The sequence below is a fragment of the Oryctolagus cuniculus genome, chromosome 15 (genome assembly GCF_051225735.1).
Source record: "Oryctolagus cuniculus isolate XC-2025 breed Fujian yellow rabbit chromosome 15, ASM5122573v1, whole genome shotgun sequence".
NCBI classification, from domain to species: domain Eukaryota; kingdom Metazoa; phylum Chordata; class Mammalia; order Lagomorpha; family Leporidae; genus Oryctolagus; species Oryctolagus cuniculus.
The window spans coordinates 88,378,333-88,398,173 of record NC_142881.1 but is presented as its reverse complement, the minus strand read 5'-3'; the positions used below and the strand labels follow the sequence as shown (position 1 = coordinate 88,398,173).

Below are 19,841 nucleotides of genomic sequence, written 5' to 3'. Positions count from 1 at the left end.
CAAAAAAGCCTCAGACCACACCCCCTCCAAGCCCAGCCCCTGTTCCCAGAGCTGTCCTGTTGGATCTTTCCTGCTTTTGGTACAACTGTTCATGGATCTAGAAACACAAGGACATGCCCATTCCTTTCTCTTCAGCACAGTGAGTGCAGGGGTCCAGCTCCTGGAACGCACAATTCCTAAATCTTTCTCACAGAGAATTTTCCAGAGTGTCATCATTTATTTGTCAAACCCGAGCGCACTGCTCACTACCACCAGGCACTGTCTGCAACCTTTTAAACAGGGCTTCATTTCTTCATCTTCTTTTTTTAAAAGACTTATTTATTTGAAAAGCAGAGTTACAGAGAGGCAGAGAGAGAGAAAGTCTTCCACCCACTGGTCCACTTCCCAGCTGGCTGCAACAGCTGAAGCTGCACTGATCTGAAGCCAGGAGCCAGGAGCTTCTTCCAGGTCTCCCATGTGGGTGCAGGGACCCAAGGACCGGACCATCTTCTACTGCTTTCCCAGGCCATAGCAGAGAGCTGGATCAGAAGTGGAGCACTTGGGACTAGAACCAGCGCCCATATGAGATGCTGGCATGGAAGACAGGGGCCTTAATCCACTACGCTGCAGCGCCGGCCCCAGTTTCTTCATCTTCATCACAAGCTTCCTGCAGACACTATTGTTAGTTGTATCTTACAAATGAGGTAGCAGGGCAGCGGGGGTGGGGGCGGGAAACAGGTGTGAGGGTTTCACTGATTTGCTCAAGGGCAGGCAGCCAGTAAATGGCAGAGCCAGGATTTGAACCCAGAGTGTGGGCTTGGAGCCATGCAACTCCACTGCATCTCCTCATTGGCCGATAATTAATTATTTTAATTCATTAATTTTAATTCATTAATTCAAATGACACATGACAGAACTTCAAGGTGATCAGGGGGAAATGGGATTAAAAAAACAAGGCACGAACTTTTTGAAGCCCTTCCTCTGTGTGTTTTTATTGCTTCTGTGTTTATCGGGCTTTCCCAACAAAAGATGAAAAATCTCTCTCTATCTCTCTCTCTCTCACACTTTCCACCCTCTCTCTCTCTTCTACCTTTAACCTTCTGTCACTTTTCTTTTTGAAAATTTTTACTTTGAATTAGCACAGAACAATCACCCAACTGAATGAGCTGCAATGAGATATTTGGAACCCTATGCAAATTGTATAGTGATCATTTAGGGTGATTGTCACCCCAACTAAATTAGGGTGCTTATCTATCACCCCAACTAGGGGTCATTTCTTTATGGTGAACACTGGAAACTCTTCCAGCTACTTTTGGAATTCACCATCATCACCCTACTGTGCAGCAGAACACCAGAATTCATTCTCTTGACTGTAACGTGGAACCCATTGAGCAAAGTCTCCCATAACCACAGCCCCTCCCCAGCCTTTGAGAACCACTATCCTACTCTCTACTTTTAAGAGGTCAACTGTTTTAGATTCCACGGCTGTGCAAGACCATATGTCATTTGCCTTATGCCACTTAACATAAGGCTCTCTAAGCTTATCCATGTTATCACAACTACCGGATTGCATCTTTCTCATGGCTTCATAGTATTCCTCTGTGTGTGTGTGTGTGTGTGTGTGTGATATTTTCTTTACCCACTGATGGGCCTTAGGCTGCTTCCATATCTTGGCTATTGTAAATAATGCTACAAAGAACATGAGAGTAAAAAAAAAAAGAAAGAAAGAAAGTCTTAGATAGTAACTTTTACATTGTCTCTTTTTAAATGAAAGTGTTAGGTAAGAAGGAAGACACTCACCTATGAGTGTGAAAGGGGTCAAGAAAAAAGACAAAAAGTTCTCAGGGGAAGGAATGTAGCAACCTTAGAAGCCTGACTTGGAAGCAGCCCAGCATTCACCCATCAAAGTGGTCCCAGCCTTCCCCGAGAGATACCCTGAGAGAATATCCCTGGCCCAGCTCCAAGGAAGCTGCTTGGTTTGATAACACTGGGTAATAAAACCTTAGCAGGCACTTCACGGACTTCACACCCAGATAATCCTTTGTCCGGAAGGAGAAGAAGGGAGGAGAAGTGGATCCCATACTCAAATCCACTCAAAAGTTGTTGATCTGGCTGTCGGTTGCACTACCTCATTAAACTTTGCTTCCTTGATTACGACTACTCTCTGTCTCATGTCTCAAGTTCTTCCCTTACGGGAAGACGAGGATCTCTATTCTAGGGATCCCCACAATGCAGCCAGCCTCAGCAATGACCTTAGCTGGGTCTTCTGGATAACTTGAAGTGGCTTCTGCACTGGCACTTGCTGCCTCACCTTGTACTTCTGTGTTATGGGGAGGTTGCTGTTGTTGTTGTTATCATTTGTGTGTTCACGAGAGTAACACTTTGTATTTCCTTTGAAAATTTTCTTTGGCATCCATAGCTTGGATGCCAAAGAACATGCACAGAACATGAGACCTAGTTTAAGCTTATATTGACTATTGATATACCTTTTATAAAAGATTTATTTTATTTATTTGAAAGAATTACAGAGAGAGAGAGAGGTCTTCCATCTGCTGGTTCACTCCGCAATTGGCCACAGCAGCCAGAGCTGAGCTGATCTGCAGCCAGGATTTTCCTGTGCATCCCTGCCTTCCCCAGGCCATGTTCATTCCGAAGTGAGCAAATGCCATCCTCTGACACTTCCCTAGATCTTCCCTGTACCAGCGCATTCATAGCATCAAGACCTAAAGCAGAAAACAGAGAGACAAGGTCAGCTGTGAACTCTGTACTGGACATGATTTTTGATTCTTTATCTGATCCCTCGCTGACCCCAAACACACGCCAACATTGTGACCAATTCAGGAACCTCAGCACCCCCGTGTTAATGAGTTGCGTCTTCACGATGCTGCTGTTAGCAGGTGCCACGGGCAGACCAGGGCACAACGTTCTCATTCCAAGTGTTCCAGGAGGCACTGGGCTAGCCACATGGCTAGGTCACGGTGAGCCACAGCGATTGTGGTGCGGTTGGATGCCGACTCTGCAGAGAGATGGAGGGAAGATCTGTGCCTTTGGTTGATTTTCAGCTGTACTCCCCGCCCCCATTGCTACGATCTTAACAGCACGGTCGGGCCACTTTCACCGTGGGGAAGAGCAGTGAACACAAGTGAGATTTTCGTCTGAATCACTCAATTCCAGCAGCAGTTGGCTTAAATCAGATTTTCTCTCTGATGAATGCTATTTTCCATTTGGAAGGATTGGCTTAACTTTGTTCCCTTGATTTAAACAGAAGACCCGACGTGCAAACAGTTCCCAAAATAGCTCTGAAATTATTGGAGAAATAGATACAGACTCTGAAAGCAAGAGATGTGTTAAGAAAAGAAACCCTCGGCTTTACCTGACGTATAAATGGAAATACAATTAGCGGCCGACTTCCTTGAGCGGAGACACTAGCCAGTGTTCCCTGGTTTACTTAGATGTTTAACTTGCTTGATGCAGAACCTGTAAAACTAATGTGAGCCGTCCATTAAGCCTCCTAACCGTGGAACGTGTGTAAGTGTGCTCACAATAGAAGCTTAATGCGCTTATTTGCACAGTCCGCAAGGTGTTAATATATGAAGTGTTCGATACGAGCTTAGTTAGGGATGATGTGCATATGGTGCTGCAGAAATTCCTGCAAGATGTCCCTGTGAGGGAGCCGACAGCCCCTAACTCACACCTGGAGGGCAGATGACTCCCATCTGGGCACGGGGTTGCATCCAGCCCACGCTCATAAACAGCCTGACCGTGAAGGGTGGCTCCGAACCATGCACAAACCCTCGCCTTCGATTTCTCATGCCACTTGGAAATTCTTTGCAAGTCTCATTTTATGATGAGAGATAGAGTCCAGATTTTCGTCAATGTATAGAGAATGTTGCCAAGAGACGGAGCTTTAATGAAATGTCACCCGTTAGGGGCCCGTCTCGCTTTGGGAAGTATTCGTTTGGAGGATGCGCCCCCAGGAATTCCGACATCTTTTAGATCTCTGGATCCCCGCCAGGTTGCACGCAGGCCCCATTTGGCACGGGCCACCCTCTGGCTTTCCCACAAGGCTTGCTTGGGACGGGCTCCAGGAGCTCATTTAGACTGTCTACCTCGACTCAGGAGTCTGAGCAGCAAAGGAGGGGAAGGGGCTCTGGAGCCAGAGGCAGGGAGATGTAGCAGAGGGGCAAAGGAGCGTGTGTGCAGTGAGGTCAGACCCTGGGAGGCACAGCCACAGCAGAGTTCCCTTTTAACCCCGAGGGGGAAGCACCTCTCCAGATACCACAAGTCAAGTGCCAGTTACTCCAGAGACAGCAATACCGACATCAACAATCCCAGCACTACAAGGCACAGGTGGAACTGCTCGCAGCTCCCAACCAGCCTGCAACAGTGAGGCTGGGACGTGTGCCTGGGCTCCCAGCACCGTGAGTCTTATAAGAGGCACAGAGCGGGTGTCCAGGGGTCTGGTCCTCCTGAATTTTCTATGAGCTGCTGCTGGTACCATGCCCAGAAGCCAAGGAGAACCCCCTACCCCCAGATCATGCAGAGTGAGTGAGTGTGGCTCCAGGGCTGATGCCCAGAACCCCCATAGTCGCAGGACGCAGAGGGTGTGTTCTGTGTCTGGAACCTGCCTGGTGGGGGAGATGACAGACTGAAGGAAACCTGAGTTAATACCAGCTGACAGTGCCTGACCCTTAGCAAAATTTGTGTGACCTCCATGCCTCAGTTTCCCCATATGGACAACGAGGATGCTGATGAGCAGGTTCCCTGGATATCACCTAGATGATTTGAAAGGCAGAGTTACAGAAAGAGAGAGACAGAATTATACCATCTGCTGGTTCATCCTTCAGATGGAGGCAACAGCCAGGGCTGGGCCAGGTCAAATCCAGGAGCCTGGCACTCCATCTGGGTCTCCCACATGGATACAGGGGCCCACGCACTTGGACCATTTTCGGCTGCTTTCCCGGGCACAGTAGCAGGGAGCTGGATCAAAAGTGGACCAGCCAGGATTGGAGCCAGCACTCCAATCTGGGATGCTGGTGTGGCAGGCAGCAGCTTAACCTGCTGTGCCCTAACGGCAGCCCCTGGCTTGCTTGTTTCTAAGGACTTCGGAAGCACGGGAGGGAGCCAACGCTGCAGCTCCATCCCAGGTGCACTTCCCTTTCAAGGCAGCCACATCGGGTCTCTCCAGCTTTTCCAGCTAGGAGGGCACGAGTAGGCTTCTACAGGACGTTAGTAACTGCAAGACACGGGTAAAAGGACAAAGAGCTCATCCAGCGAACCATGTGAATGCGTGACTCACTCCCAGGTCAGTAGCAAACAGCTGGATCCTCTGGAAGAGGAGCGATAGATACGAAGTGGGCTTTACCACCCATGCTAGTGGCCCATTAACTCGAACAAATACTTAATCGCTATCATGGCCATGCTAATTAGTAGAGCATTCAATCCTTATACCGTCAGTGCAATGAATCAACCAAATTCTATAAAGCTGGAAGTTACATGTGTTTTTAATTTTTAGAGGGAAATTAGGCAGGATACAGCGAGAGCTGTGAGTGTACGAATGCCTTTTGAGTCAGAAACTCTGCCTTTTTTTCAGAATGTACCCCGAGGAAAGAATCAGCAGCACACATAATATGGGTGTCGTAATGCTCAGTCATAAAAGGAGACAATGGGAATGACCAAATTTCTTTCGACACATCCAAGGGCTGTTACTGAAACTTTTACTTTTTTTTAAAAAAAAAAAAGACACATGACACTGTTGAAATGCTACAACGTAAAATGAAAAGAGGAAGACACATCCAGCAGGGTTCTGATTCTGTAATTCTAAAAATATTGATGCATCAGACTGGCGCTGTGGCATAGCTGGTAAAGCTACAGCCTGCAGTGCCAGCATCCCATATGGGCACCAGTTCGAGTCCTGGCTTCTCCGCTTCCAATCCAGCTCTCTGCTGTGGCCTGGGAAAGCAGTAGAAGACGACCCAAGTCCTTGGGCCCCTGCACCCATGTAGGAGACCCAGAAGAGGCTTCTGGCTCCTAGCTCTGGATTGGCCCAGTTCCAGCCATTGAGGCCATTTGGGGAGTGGACCAGCAGATGGAAGACCTCTCTTTGTATCTTTTTCTTTCTGTCTCTCTGTAACTCTGCCTTTCAAATAAATAAATCTTTAAAAAATACAGATACACAGTTGTACTTTGTTTTGCTTAACTCTGCTTTACAAATTCCCAACAGTTACTATGCATTATTTTTGATATCATAAAAAATAAGTATTAGTTTTTAAGCCAACAGCATTGGAAAGCCACTTGGGCAACATCTAACCTGCTGGTTAGATCTAACCCATCCCACCCCCACCTGCTGTATACAACTAAATGATTCTACTGCGAGGTGCAGGATCAACAAAATGTATGCATATGCGCCCCAAACTTCATATTCTGAAACAGCCACAGCAGACTTACCTACAATACCCCAAAGCTGGAAGCCATCCAAATGCCCATTAGTAATGGAATAACTTAATACGTATGTTTCCCTCAACAGAGCACCACACAGCCAGTGACCTGGGACTGCACGAAAGGACACAGACACAGCTCCCAAAGACCATCCTCCTTTCTGAGTGACAGAAGTCACACAGAACAGAGTGCATGCTTTACAAGTTACACAGACTGCCACTGGTCTAAGAGATCAGTCACTCTTGGAAGGTGATAGGGACTCCTGGGCGTTGTTGGCTGTATACTGTTTCCACGTGTGTGTGCAGGCTGTGAAAACCCCACATGGCATTTTCCCGTGTTCTTACTGCACCTCCATGAAGTGGCTTAAAAGTTCACAAAATATGCAATCTGCAACATGGGGCAGCAGGGAAGGCTGAGAAGAAGGGGAATGGAGCCAACTCAGCAAGGCCAGGTGCATTACCTGAGAGCCTGCCCAAGAGAATGGTGCCTCCCACATGTGCAGCACCGAGGGGCTGGGGCGGCCACAGCCCTCCTGGGGAAGCAGCAAGTCCGCTCCAAGCTGAAGGGCATCCCCTGACCACTTCTTTAAAACAAGCAACCTCCCGTCGACCTCAGATCCTAATCCCATCCTGCTTTCCTTGTCTTCATGAGACTTATCCTTACATGTAGTTCAAGTATATACACACACCTGCATGTATGTTACATGTACAGATGCATGGTTGGATAAATATGTGCATATACATCTATTTATGTGATGGAGCATACACACGCATTTACAGAACAGATATATATGCAGACACATATATCTCCATACAGGTGTATATAGTTGTATGTGTGTGTGTGTGTGTAGATATGTGTTATGTAGGCAGTATAGATAACAGGTGTAGCAGTAGAGCTATAGATAGGCAAAAGTACTTCAAAAAATGTTTAAAAATGGAACATAATCCTGACCCATTACACTTAAAAGATAAATTTTTGGTGAAAGAATGTTGAAACCTATGCATAGTTTATTCTTAACACACATTCTCATAGAAGTTTTGAATATCTCTCATATGCACAAGTTCTGAATAAATTTGCATCAAAATGAACTTATCTTTTGACTCATTTTGCATGAGCCTTGTTTTAAAGGAATTATTTATTTATTTGAAAGAGTTATACACAGAGAGAAGGAGAGGCAGAGAGAGAGACAGAGAGAAAGAGCTTCCGTCCATTGGTTCACTCCCCAGATGGCCACAATGGCCGGGGCTGTGCCGATCCGAAGCCAGGACCCAGAAGCTTCTTCTGGCTCTCCAACACAGGTATACAGCCCCAAGGACTTTGGCCATTTTCTACTGCTTTCCCAGGCCATAGCAGAGAGCTGGATTGGAAGTGGAGCAGCCAGGACTCAAACCAGCGCCCATATGGAATGCTGGCACTGCAGGTTTTACCCTCTACCCACAGCGCCAGCCCCAGTTGCATGAGCCTTTTGAAGTCCTCTTGTGGAAATAGATACAGATGATCTAGAGATCAAGATAGGGATGGGCATGAACATGGACATGAGATGGAAGAAAAAAATTTTCCCTTGTCCCCATTATATCGCAGGCCACACTGGTAAAGATACCAACGGCATCATACACGGAGACCCACTCTCTTCTTGCTTCTTGGTCCTCTCTCTCTCTCTCTCTCTCTCTGCCCCTTTCTTTCTCCCTCTTTCCCTCCTTCCTTCCCTCTCTCTCTCCCCCACTTCCTCACTCTCTTCAGAACAAGGGGTGAGCATAGTTCCAGTTGCAGCTTCCCAGGATAATTGGAAGCAGACTGAGCCCCCACACACTCTCCAGTTAGCAAAGTGCTTGTTTGGAGAATGGAAAAGTGCTAAGTGCTTTGTATTTTTGTGGAGCCATCTGAGCTGCTGGGCACATTGCAAGCCAAGGGTCAGAGGCAGGCTTTTCAAGAGCTTCTCTTGAGAGCTTGTGGGTACACAGAGGTCGAGACCACGGCAGTGCACATGGACCGCCTTATGCGGGGACCTGGTGGGAGACGCGGCGAGGCGTTCTCACGGGCTTGTTTGTAGTCGAGAGGCAGACATTCCCAGGGTGTTTGGTTCACATGTGATTTCCTTACTTTCGTATTGAATTACAGCAGCTGGCAAGCAGTATTCCGAGGTCTTTGCTGCAGCTGGCCTGGCTCAACTGCTCTGCCTCGGTCCTGGGAGATAGCGTTAAAAATTTACCTACAGGTCAACCCGTGGATTGAGGCAGCTTCTCAACTGAGTTAGGGCAGGCTTTCTCTGAATTCCCTTTCACCTTTGCAGACGCCGAAGAGCACGTGTGAGGGGTGCCGTGTGCCTATTTGCCAGAGTCACCAACATTGCCACATACGCCAAGAGCACCCCTGCGTCATCTCCTGTTGAGAGCAGACAGCTGGTAAAAGCACAGTTGGACCTGAAGTTTTTCCCTTCCAGAACATCAAACAAAATCCTTACTATTTTCCTTAGTTTTCCTCTTCTTACCCATTCTGTTCTTTTTTCAAAGATTGATTGATTTATCTGAGAGGTAGAGTTACAGACAGAGAGAGGGAGAGACACAGAGAGAGGTCTTCCATCTGCTGGTTCACTCCCCAGTTGGCCACAATGGCTGGAGCTGAGCCGATCCGAAGCCAGGAGCCAGGAGCTCCTTGTGGGTCTCCCACGCGGGTGCAGGGGCCCCAGGGCTTGGACCATCTGCCGCTTCTGTGAATGTGCAAGTGTGTGTGTGTGTGTCTATATTTTAAGGCATCCCACACGGTATCTCACCAAAAAGAGTGGACACAGAAACTCACTTTTGTACTCAAATTCCAGCTTTCCTATGGCTAAGTGGTGGTGGTGGGTCTTCAAATAGTTCATGGAAATGCACATTATGAACCAATCATGTGGGACTAGATTTCCAATTTTTTTTGCATCAAAATAAACTTACTTTTAATTCTATTTTTGTCCTGAGAGCCATTTGAAGTCCCTGTGCACATCCCAGCATGCTTTGCTTTCAAGGCTCTGCCAAGTAGCCGTGCAGCTAGCAGACGGGAAGTGGTGGTGAAGATTCCCGCAGTGTCCAAGAGTTTCATTAGGGGCCACGGACAGCCCTTGGCTGGCTCAGCAATGCACATCTGGATTCCTTGATGGTGCCTACAGAGACTCTTTTAATAGTTCAGCAATACCTCTCCTTAAGAGATTGAGAGGAAGGGCCAGAGAGAGCAAGAGAGGGAGAGAGGGAGAGAGAGGTCTTACATCTGCTTGTTCACTCCCCAACTGGCCGCAATGGTCCAAGATGCACCGATCTGAAGCCAGGAGCCAGGAGCTTCTTCTGGGTCTCCCACATAGGTGCAGGGGCCCAAGGACTTGAGCTATCTTCTGCTATTTTTCCAAGCCCATTAGCAGGGAGCTGGATCAGAAGTGGAGCAGCCGGGACTTAAACCGGCACCCCTATAGGATGCCAGTGATGCAGCCTGTGACTAAACCTGCTATGCCACAAGGCCTGCCCCAAGTCCTGTCTTGAAAGTTATTTGGCTGAGGTTCAAGGTGCTCTTCCAATGCCTGCCTCCTCCATGCCAAGAGCTACTTGCCTCCATCCCAGGTCAGGCCATGGCGCTGTGACTTTGCCCCTAACCCTAGCCTCCAACCACAGATCCCTGCTGCTGTGGCCTGTTGGGAGCTCCTGAGACAGCAACACCCATATGAACCAGTCCCAGACTCTTCTGTGTGCTAATCAGAATGTACGGTTTGGACTACATGTGTATGTGCACAGCCAATGTCCTGTGCCCCCAGATCCATTTGCTCTGCTCTCTCTGGTGCCCAGCATGCTTGTCAATGAGACCCATATCCCAACAATCTCACTCTCCCCTCCCCATTCCTCCACTGCCTGTGCAAACCTCCTGTATCCCAAAACGCTGTTGGAGACCTACCCTCTGCCTGCAGCTGCCCTGAGCCCTAGGGGCCTGGAGCTGCACCACAGCCTTACTTGCGCTGAGTCTCTGCTCTTACCACTTTGCTTCAGAAAAGGAACTCAGCATTCCAGTGACCTGGAGGGTCCTAGCCGATGCCCTGGGCCTTCAGCTGCCTCTCTGCCAGTGGCAGGAAAGCAGAAGACACCATTGAGTAAAGCCTTCACCCTGATCAACAGTGCCAATCTGGAAGCTTGTGAAACCCAGGCCCCGGGTGCTTCGCTGTCAGCACTTCCTGGAACACCACAGGCAGGGGAGATGGGGCGGCTGAGTACAACACACAGTCAGGTCACAGCTCCCTGTGCACACACTCAGCTCACTGTGCACACAGCACACACTCAGCTCACACTCACAGTGCACACAGCACACACTCAGCTCACTATGCACACAGCACACACTCAGCTCACACTCACAGTGCACACAGCACACACTCAGCTCACAGTGCACACAGCACACACTCAGCTCACACTCACAGTGCACACAGCACACAGCTCACAGTGCACACAGCACACAGCTCACTGTGCACACAGCACACACTCAGCTCACACAGTGCACACAGTACACACTCAGCTCACTGTGCACACAGCACACACTCAGCTCACACTCACAGTGCACACAGCACACACTCAGCTCACAGTGCACACAGCACACACTCAGCTCACACTCTCAGTGCACACAGCACACACTCAGCTCACACTCACAGTGCACACAGCACACACTCAGCTCACTGTGCACACAACACACACTCAGATCACACTCACAGTGCACACAGCACACAGCTCACAGTGCACACAGCACACAGCACACACTCAGATCACTGTGCACACAGCACACACTCAGCTCACACAGTGCACACAGCACACACTCAGCTCACTGTGCACACAGCACACACTCAGATCACACTCACAGTGCACACAGCACACAGCTCACTGTGCACACAGCACACACTCAGCTCACACAGTGCACACAGCACACACTCAGCTCACTGTGCACACAGCACACACTCAGATCACACTCACAGTGCACACAGCACTCAGCTCACTGTGCACACAGCACACACTCAGCTCACACAGTGCACACAGTACACACTCAGCTCACTATGCACACAGCACACACTCAGCTCACACTCACTGTGCACACAGCACACACTCATGGAACCTGGTTCCATGCACCTGTCACGTTTTTCTGTCTGGACAGTCTCCTCCACTCCCAAGTGGCTGTGACGTGAACATGTCCTCCAAAGTTGGCAGGCTGGAACTTGACCCCCAACGTGGCTGTGTTACAGGATGAGGACTTTGAGAGGAGTGTGGATTGTGAGGGCTCCACTCTGTAGCAATTACTGGCTGTAACAGGACTCAAGGTGGCTTCTTTCTCTGCTACAAACCCATCCTGTTTCCTCTGGCTTTGCCCTTCTGTGTCCTAGCGAGAGCCACTCAGGAGGAGTAGGTCCTTACAGCAGGGTGCCTTTGTTCCCCTTCTCTCACTCTCTTCCACCCCCTGCGCCCTTTCCCCAGGGGGCGGCACAGCACGAAGACTCACCAGATTCTCACCTCTCCACCTTGTGCTTCCAAGCTGCTGGGCCATGAACCAGTACATTATAAACTACCCAGGCAGCAAAACCAGATGACAGTCCCCCACCCTGCCTGCTTTCCTATGTGTCTGTACCTCTGGGCTTTGCGCTCCTCATGCCACACCCCCAACAGACTCCTGGAGGTGTGCTGGGCCCTGCTCCCTCCCCCTACCTGTCGGACTTGTCAGGGCCGCATTGGATCCTGTCCCGGCTAAGAACCTTCCCAGGCTTCTCCCACTCTTGGCCTGGGTTTGCACAGTCTGCAGGCTCTCTCTCTCTATCTGTGCATCAAGCCAGCACAGGGCATACCGGGCTGGCTGAATGCTGAGTGAGAAGTCACAGCGCTGAAACTGAGGCTGGCAGTACACCTGCACCCTTGCGCTCACCACCGTGAACCACACTCAGAGCATTGTCCTCATTATCTGCCCACGCACAGAGTGGCAGCCAGCGAGGTGCACGCCGCACCTTGTAGCAACAATCTGCAGTAAGATACTCAGCTTGTCATTTCCCTCCTGTTCTCAAGGGAGATGATCCATTCAGGACGCTGTAATCCATGAGTTTGTGCCCATTAAGTCTGCTCTTTATGCGAACTGCAGGGAGGCAGGGACACACACACACACACAGGCGTCTGTCCCCACGTGGAGCCATCCAGGGCAGGTCTCCCTTTTCTCTGTGCAGTCCTCAGTGGGGACTGCAGCGTTTCCCAGGGCTAAAGCCAAAACTGCCTGACTCTGCATGGGGCAACAGGAGCTCAAGGGGACCCTGCCCCTCGGCCCTAATTGGATGCTTCTTCCACCTCCACGGTGGGCAGATCCATACGCTGGCATGGGGGGTGCCGTCTCTTGATTAGAAGAATCCTGCAAAGGGATGCGGCTAGTTTACAGACCTGCAGCCCAGGGCCGCACACGGCGATGCACACCTCCACCAGCAGGACCGGAACACGGACCAAGAGCCCAGGCTTCCAGGACAGGAGGCGGTGATGGGGCGCATGGCAAGCGCCTTCCTCCCAGGCCCGGCACCCATTCACACAGGCGGGCTCTGCGTCTTCTTGCCCTCCTGTCTGCAGCCCATACCTCTGTCCTTTCATCTGGTGAACACAGCACAATGTCCTCAGAGGCCTTTGCCCACCTGGAATGGAGCGTCTACTCCGACGGCAGCACCAGCCCTCTCTTGGGACGTGGAACTCCCAGACAGAGGTTGACCAGTTGGCTCCATGTTCATGTTTCCAGGGTAAAGAAGTGTGATTCTACTAACCATGAGTTTAAAGAGGTGCATTTACTCTTTTTTTTTTAATTTTTTGAAAGGCAGAGTGGACACTGAGAGAGAGAGACAGAGAGAGAGAGAAAGGTCTTCCTTTGCCGTTGGTTCATGCACCGCGCTGATCCGATGGCAGGAGCCAGGTGCTTCTCCTGGTCTCCCATGGGGTGCAGGGCCCAAGCACTTGGGCCATCCTCCACTGCATTCCCTGGCCACAGCAGAGAGCTGGCCTGGAAGAGGGGCAACCGGGACAGAATCCAGCACCCCGACCGGGACTAGAACCCGGGGTGCTGGCACCGCAAGGCGGAGGATTAGCCTAGTGAGCCGTGGCGCTGGCCTGCATTTACTTTTTTTTTTTTTTTTTTTTGACAGGCAGAGTGGACAGTGAGAGAGACAGACAAAGAGAAAGGTCTTCCTTTGCCATTGGTTCACTCTCCAAAGGCCGCCGCGGCCGGCATGCTGTGGCCGGCATACAGCGCTGATCCGATGGCAGGAGCCAGGTGCTTCTCCTGGTCTCCCAAGGGGTGCAGAGCCCAAGCACTTGGGCCATCCTCCGCTGCACTCCCTGGCCACAGCAGAGAGCTGGCCTGGAAGAGGGGCAACCAGGACAGAATCCGGTGCCCCGTCCGGGACTAGAACCCAGTGTGCTGGCGCTGCAAGGCAGAGGATTAGCCTAGTGAGCCGCGGCGCCGGCCCTGCATTTACTTTTTAATTCCACTTTTTCCACCAACTTCTTAAAAGGTAGTCTTTAAAAAAAATCCCACACTGGCACTGTGGCATAGTAGGTTGGGCTTCTGCCATGTGGAAGCTGGTTCGAGTCCCGAGTCCTGGCTGCTCCTCTTCCGATTCAGCTCTGGGAAAGCAGTAGAAGATGGCCCAAGTGCTTGGGCCCCTGCACCCATGTGGGAGACCCAGAAGAAGCCCCTGGCTCTTGGCTCTGGATCAGCGCAGCTCCGGCCATTGCAGTCATTTGGGGAGTGAACCAGCGAAATGGAAGGCCTCTCTCTCTCTCTCTTGCTCTACCTCTCTTCTGTAACTCTTTCAAATAAATAAAATAATTCTTTAAAAATAAAAAGAGAGACGGAGAGGGAGAGGGAGAGGCAGAGAGAGAGAGAGAGGCCTTCCATTTCGCTGGTTCACTCTCCAATTGGCAGCAACAGCTGGAGCTGCACTGATTCGAAACCAGGAGCCAGGAGCTTCTTCCAGGTCTCCCACATGGGTGCAGGGGCCCAAACACTTGGGCCATCTTCTACTGCTTTCCCAGGCCACAGCAGAGAACTGGAACAGAAGTGGAGCAGCTGGGACTTGAACCGGTGCCCATATGGGATGCCAGCACTGCAGGTGGTGGTTTTACCTGCTATGCCACAGTGCCAGCCCCATATTTTGCTTTTTAAACATTGCTTTTCCAATGACACAAGTAACACAAGAACACGCTCATGTGATGCATTTCAACACCTGAATACCGTCAGCCATCAATTATATGAGTTACATCAATTATACTATATGCATGCGCCCAAGTATGTGTATTATGTAATATAACACACGTGTACTACATTACATGGGCTATCCGATTAGAGAGCCACTTGCTATGGATGGCTATTTGAAATTAAATGTCTTCAAATTAAAAAGTTTGAAACTCAGCTCCTAAGCTTCACTCAGCCGCTCACAGCCACATGTGGCCGGCAGCTCCTGCATTGCGCAGCCCAGACGGTAGGGCATTTTTTTTGTCACCGCAGAGGGTTCTGCTGGACAGCAGTGGCCTGTAGAAACACAACATGTGGCCTGTGCTTGTGCTGTAGCATCCTTTTCACCGCACAGTGTACCGTGAAGACTCATAAAGTCTTCCATCCACTGGTTCACTCCCCAGATGGCAGCAATGGCTGGAGCTGCGCTGATCCGAAGCCAGGAGCCAGGAGCTTCTTCCAGGTCTTCCACGTGGGTGCAGGGGCCCAAGGACTTGGGCCATCTTCTACTGCTTGCCCAGGCCACAGCAGAGAGCTGGATCAGAAGTGGACCAGCCGGGACTAGAACCGGTACCCATATGGGATGCTGGCGGCAGCCTTACCTGCTACGCCACAGCACTGACCCCTATGTAATGATTTTTCTAGGAAAGCTAGCCAGAAGTGGAATTTCTAAGTCAAAATGTACGTCCAGTTTTATTTACCACAGTCACTGCCAAAGCGCCCAGATCAACGCACAGTCCCACCAAATCAACCACCCTGTTCTCATCAAGTTAATCAAGCAGAGAAGCGTGCTCTTCTTAAGGGGTAAGGCGACCTCACTGGGATTTACAATGCGCTTTCCCACAGGAGAACTCGTTTATCGTGGAGAAACCCTGCCCTGCCGACTGGCTGCTTGTGCTTTTGCGACTGTAAACACAGTCTCCACAAATATTTTGCCCGTTTTTCCCCTTTGTTGTTTGTCTCTGATTGAAGCAATGAGGCCTTTATGTATTTGGAAGAGTGATCCTCCATCCGTCACGTATGCTATAAATATTTACGTATTACATATTTTTAACTTTTGGAGGTAATAAGTCTACTACGTTTTTAAAGCTTTTCTGATGCGTTTGATTTTATAGAGTTTTAAATTTTGATGTCATCATATTTGTCAATCTTTATGAGTTTAGAATGCATTTCTGAGTTTTGGCTTTTTCTAGTCCTAAATCATAAACATTCTCCCTCCTAAATTTTCTTAGCTGAGTTCTTTTATTGTTGTTGTCTAACTGTGTGACTCATATGGAACTTATTTTTATGAAAGGTATTTGAAGTAGAGATGTAACGTTTTTCCCAATATGTAGCTGAAAGTGATACTGGAAAGCCCATTTTTTCCCCCTGCTGATGTCTTTCTTTTGTTTCTTTTTGTTTCTTTTTCTTCCTATTTAATTGACATGTCATAATTGTACATTTTTTAAAAAATATATATGTATTTATTTGAAACACAGAGTGAGAGAGGGAGAGGCAGAGAGATCTTCTATCTACTAGTTCATCCCCAAATGGCCACCAGTGCAGGGGCTGGGCCAGGCCAAAGCCAGGAGCCAGAAACTCCCTCTTGGTCTCCCGCCTGGGTGTCAGGGGCCCAAGCACTTGGACCATCTTCCGCTGCTTTCCCAGGTGCGTGAGCTGGGAGCTAGAGCAGCAGCAAGAGTAGCCAGGATTCTCACTGGTGCTCATATGGGACGCTGGCATCACGAGTGGGCGTCTAACCCACCGCACCACAGGGCCAGCCCCAGGAATTGTACATACGGTGGGGTACAGGGTATGTGTTTACAGCATATGCTGACCCAATCAGCATAATTAGCGCTTCCATTTCCCTTATATTTGGAGCCTACCAGCTTCTCTCTTGTAGTTCTTCATAAAATACAGAAGTGTTACCATGAAGCCTAGCCACCCAGGTGTGCTGTGGAGCAAAGCCCTGGGTCCAGTCATGAGAGCGAACATGCCAGAGCTGTCTCTTTGCATCTGGCTTATTTCATTTTACATCATGTATTCTAGTGCCACCCATTTTGCCACAAATAACAGGATCCCGTTCTTTTTCATGACTGAATGATACTCCACCATGCATATGTGCCCTTTTTTTATCCACTCCTCTGTTGATAGACACCCAGGTCCCTGCCATTTCTTACCTATTGTGAACAGGGCTGCAATGGACATGGGGGAGCAGGCATTCTTTGATATGATTTCTTTTTTTTTTCAAGATTTTATTCATTTATTTGAAAGTCAGAGTTATATATAGGGAGAGAGACAGAGAAAGAGATCTTCCATCCACTGGTTCACTCTCCAGGTGGCTGCAATAGCAAGGATTGAGCCAGGCCAAAGCCAGGAGCCAGGAGTTTCATCTGGGTCTCGTACGTGGATAGCAAAGGCTCAAGGACTTGGCCCATCCTCTGCTGCTTTTCCCAGGCCATTAGCAGGGAGCTGAATGGGAAGTGGAGCAGCTGAAACACAGAGCAGTGCCCATATGGAACGCCGGTGCTTCAGGCAATGGCTTTACCAGCCCCTAATGACTCCATTTCTTTGGGATATTTTAACTACTTTTGTTATTATATACTAACTGTCCACATATTTAATATGTGACAATTCTTGTGCTTTCTCTTCTGTGAAATATTTGGCTATTCTTGCACACTGTTTGACATTATTTGCCTTCATGATAAGGAAAGTGATGGCTTATCTCCCTTTCAAAAACTATCTTGGGTCTATAAATATCAGAACTGGGATTTCACATCTCACGAAAATCACAATGAATATCCTAGAGTACTGAATTGAAATTATAGGTTCCTTAAACAGGCATTTGTATATGTACAGTATTGGGTTCCTTACCAATGCAATGCCTTATCTTTTCATTTACTTAACTGTGTTTCAGTGAGAGTCTTGTTTTACTTATGATGTATTTGCTCCCGGAGACGGGGCATCTCCAGCTATGGTGCTAGTTTTGTTATTGAGAGTTAATGACATGTGTATGTGATATTTCCCAACCCGTTGCCCATCTGTTAGGGTGCTATTAGTAGATGCTGTTGCTTCATGTCATCTGGATGCTTCGCTCGACTGTCTTATTCTGCCTGTCTGTCGGTTGAGCCTCGTAGGTTTTCTGGGTGGATGGTCCTATCTAAGCAAGTTGGAGATTGCTCCTTTGGACAACAGGAACTCCAGGCCCAGCACCCCTGGTGTTGCAGCAGCAGGGAGCACAAATCCCTCTAAGGGTCCCTGGGACTCACAGCAAGCAAGGCCCCAGGCATTTCACCCCTTGGTGTCAAACCATTGGATTCTGCGTTTGGGGCATCGTCCAATAAAGTGCCCATTGATTGCTGACAAGTGTCCCAACCTGACCGTTAGACTTTCTCTGTAAGTTATGTCCCTGTGAGCTGGGCAGGTGCCTTCCAGGAGCTGTGCTTTGCTAAGGGACACAGTGGTGGGCTCTTGTCTGTGGGATGCCACACAGGTTTCCATGTTGGAGTAGAAGACAATCCAAGCCCTGGGATAGTGGTGATGGCCAAGGCTGAGGCCAAGCTGGCAGGAAAACCAGACTCATATCCAGATAGACCCTGACATGCTCAGGGGCGTGGGTCACGGCTGTCTCAGCTCAGCCAGCCAGGCCACTCTCACTGCTTTGTTCTTTGGGCTCTCTGCTGCTATTGGCGCTCTTGAGTGGACATTAACACGTGATGCAGGTGCCAGTGCTGTGGGGTAGCAGGTAAAGCCCCCGCCTGCAGGGCCAGCATCCCCTATGGGCGCCAGGTTGAGTCCCGGGTGCTCCACTTCCAATCCAGCTCCCTGCTAATGGCCTGGGAAAGCAGTGAAAGATGGCCCAAGTGCTTGGGCCTCTGCACCCACGTGGGAGACCTGGTTCAGAAGCCAACCCAGTGTTTAGGCTCCTGCTTTCAGTCTTGCTGGCACACTTTAAGCTATACACTCTCTACCTGCCGTGGACCTCCCTTGTGCCTAGAGGGACCGTCTTCTATGAACCCTCATCTCCCTTGCCGCCCCAGGGTCACACTGATGCTTCTGATCGTCCTTGTCATGCCGGTGTCTGATGTCATGGGATGAGTGGCCAGCTGGCCTCTCTCATATAAACTGCTGCAAGGGAGCACAGTTTCCTAACAGCATCTCCTACAGTCCAGCTGGCCTGGGGAGCCCTACACCACTGAGCTCCAGGCTGACAGAACCAGAAGAGCTCTGTGTCTTTGGGAGATGGGGTATGCTCTGCACCCTCCTTGGTACGTGCCCAGCAGGTGGGCTCCTCGGCTTTACGTAGCGCCCGCCCTCGCTAGCACGTCTCATTCTCCAAGCCTTTGGGGCCGTCTCTGCATGCTCTGCCCTGGCTTCTATGCTTCACTTAGCAGAGTCCACTGCTCTTTCCAAGTTTCCACCAGCTAGCCCAGCAGCTTGTAAACATTGCTCCTTGGGGCCCTGCCAGGGTGTGAAGTCATGTGCCACAGAACGGGGCTTGCGTTTCAACAAACTCTCCCTTACCCAGGTTCCAGGCCCCTGTGTCCAACGCGTTCGGGATTGAGTCTCTGGGCCCCAGCTCTCACCAGGCTCACCGGCCAGGACTGCTGTCCCCTTTGGCATATGCACCAGGGTTGAGCCCCGCACTCTGCAGGTGGGATGCGATGAGGTAGGGTACTTGTCTTTAGTCTGAAGTCCGGGAGGGGACGCTGTGGGGAAGCAGGATTTTCTGATAGTGCAGCTACTGTGTGGAAGACCCCGCAAGACTGGAAGAAAGAGATGGCCCCATTGATTTTTTAAAAAGATTTATTTAATTTATTTGAAAATCAGAGTTACACAGAGAGAGGAGAGACAGAGAGAGAGAGAGGTCTTCCATCTGATGGTCCATTCCCCAATTGGCCACAACAGCCAGAGATGCACCAATCCAAAGCCAGGAGCCAGGAGCTTCTTCTGGGTCTCTCACATGGGTGCAGGGGCCCAAGGACTTGGGCCATCCTCCACTGCCTTCCCAGGCCACAGCAGAGAGCTGGATTGGAAGTGGAGCAGCTGGGTCTTGAACCGGCACCCATATGGGATGCTGGTGCTGTAGGTGGAGGATGAACCTACTGTGCCACAGCGCCGGCCCCACAGCCCCATCTTCTAACAGGGGGCATGGACCATGTCTGCAAATCTAACAGCTGCAGGAGAATCAGGCACATCCAGGT

The 19,841-nt window shown here is 49.8% G+C and overlaps 1 long non-coding RNA gene across 1 annotated transcript in view; it reads right to left on the bottom strand.

Annotated features, from left to right (window-relative positions):
- Positions 1–2,514: 2,514 nt before the first annotated feature.
- The window catches only part of LOC149122165 (uncharacterized), a 70,521-nt gene continuing 53,194 nt past the window's right edge, over positions 2,515–19,841 (bottom strand). Inside the window, exon 3 of the long non-coding RNA XR_016221378.1 lies at positions 2,515–2,702. This is a non-coding gene — a long non-coding RNA (uncharacterized LOC149122165). The remainder of the gene's footprint in view (positions 2,703–19,841) is intronic.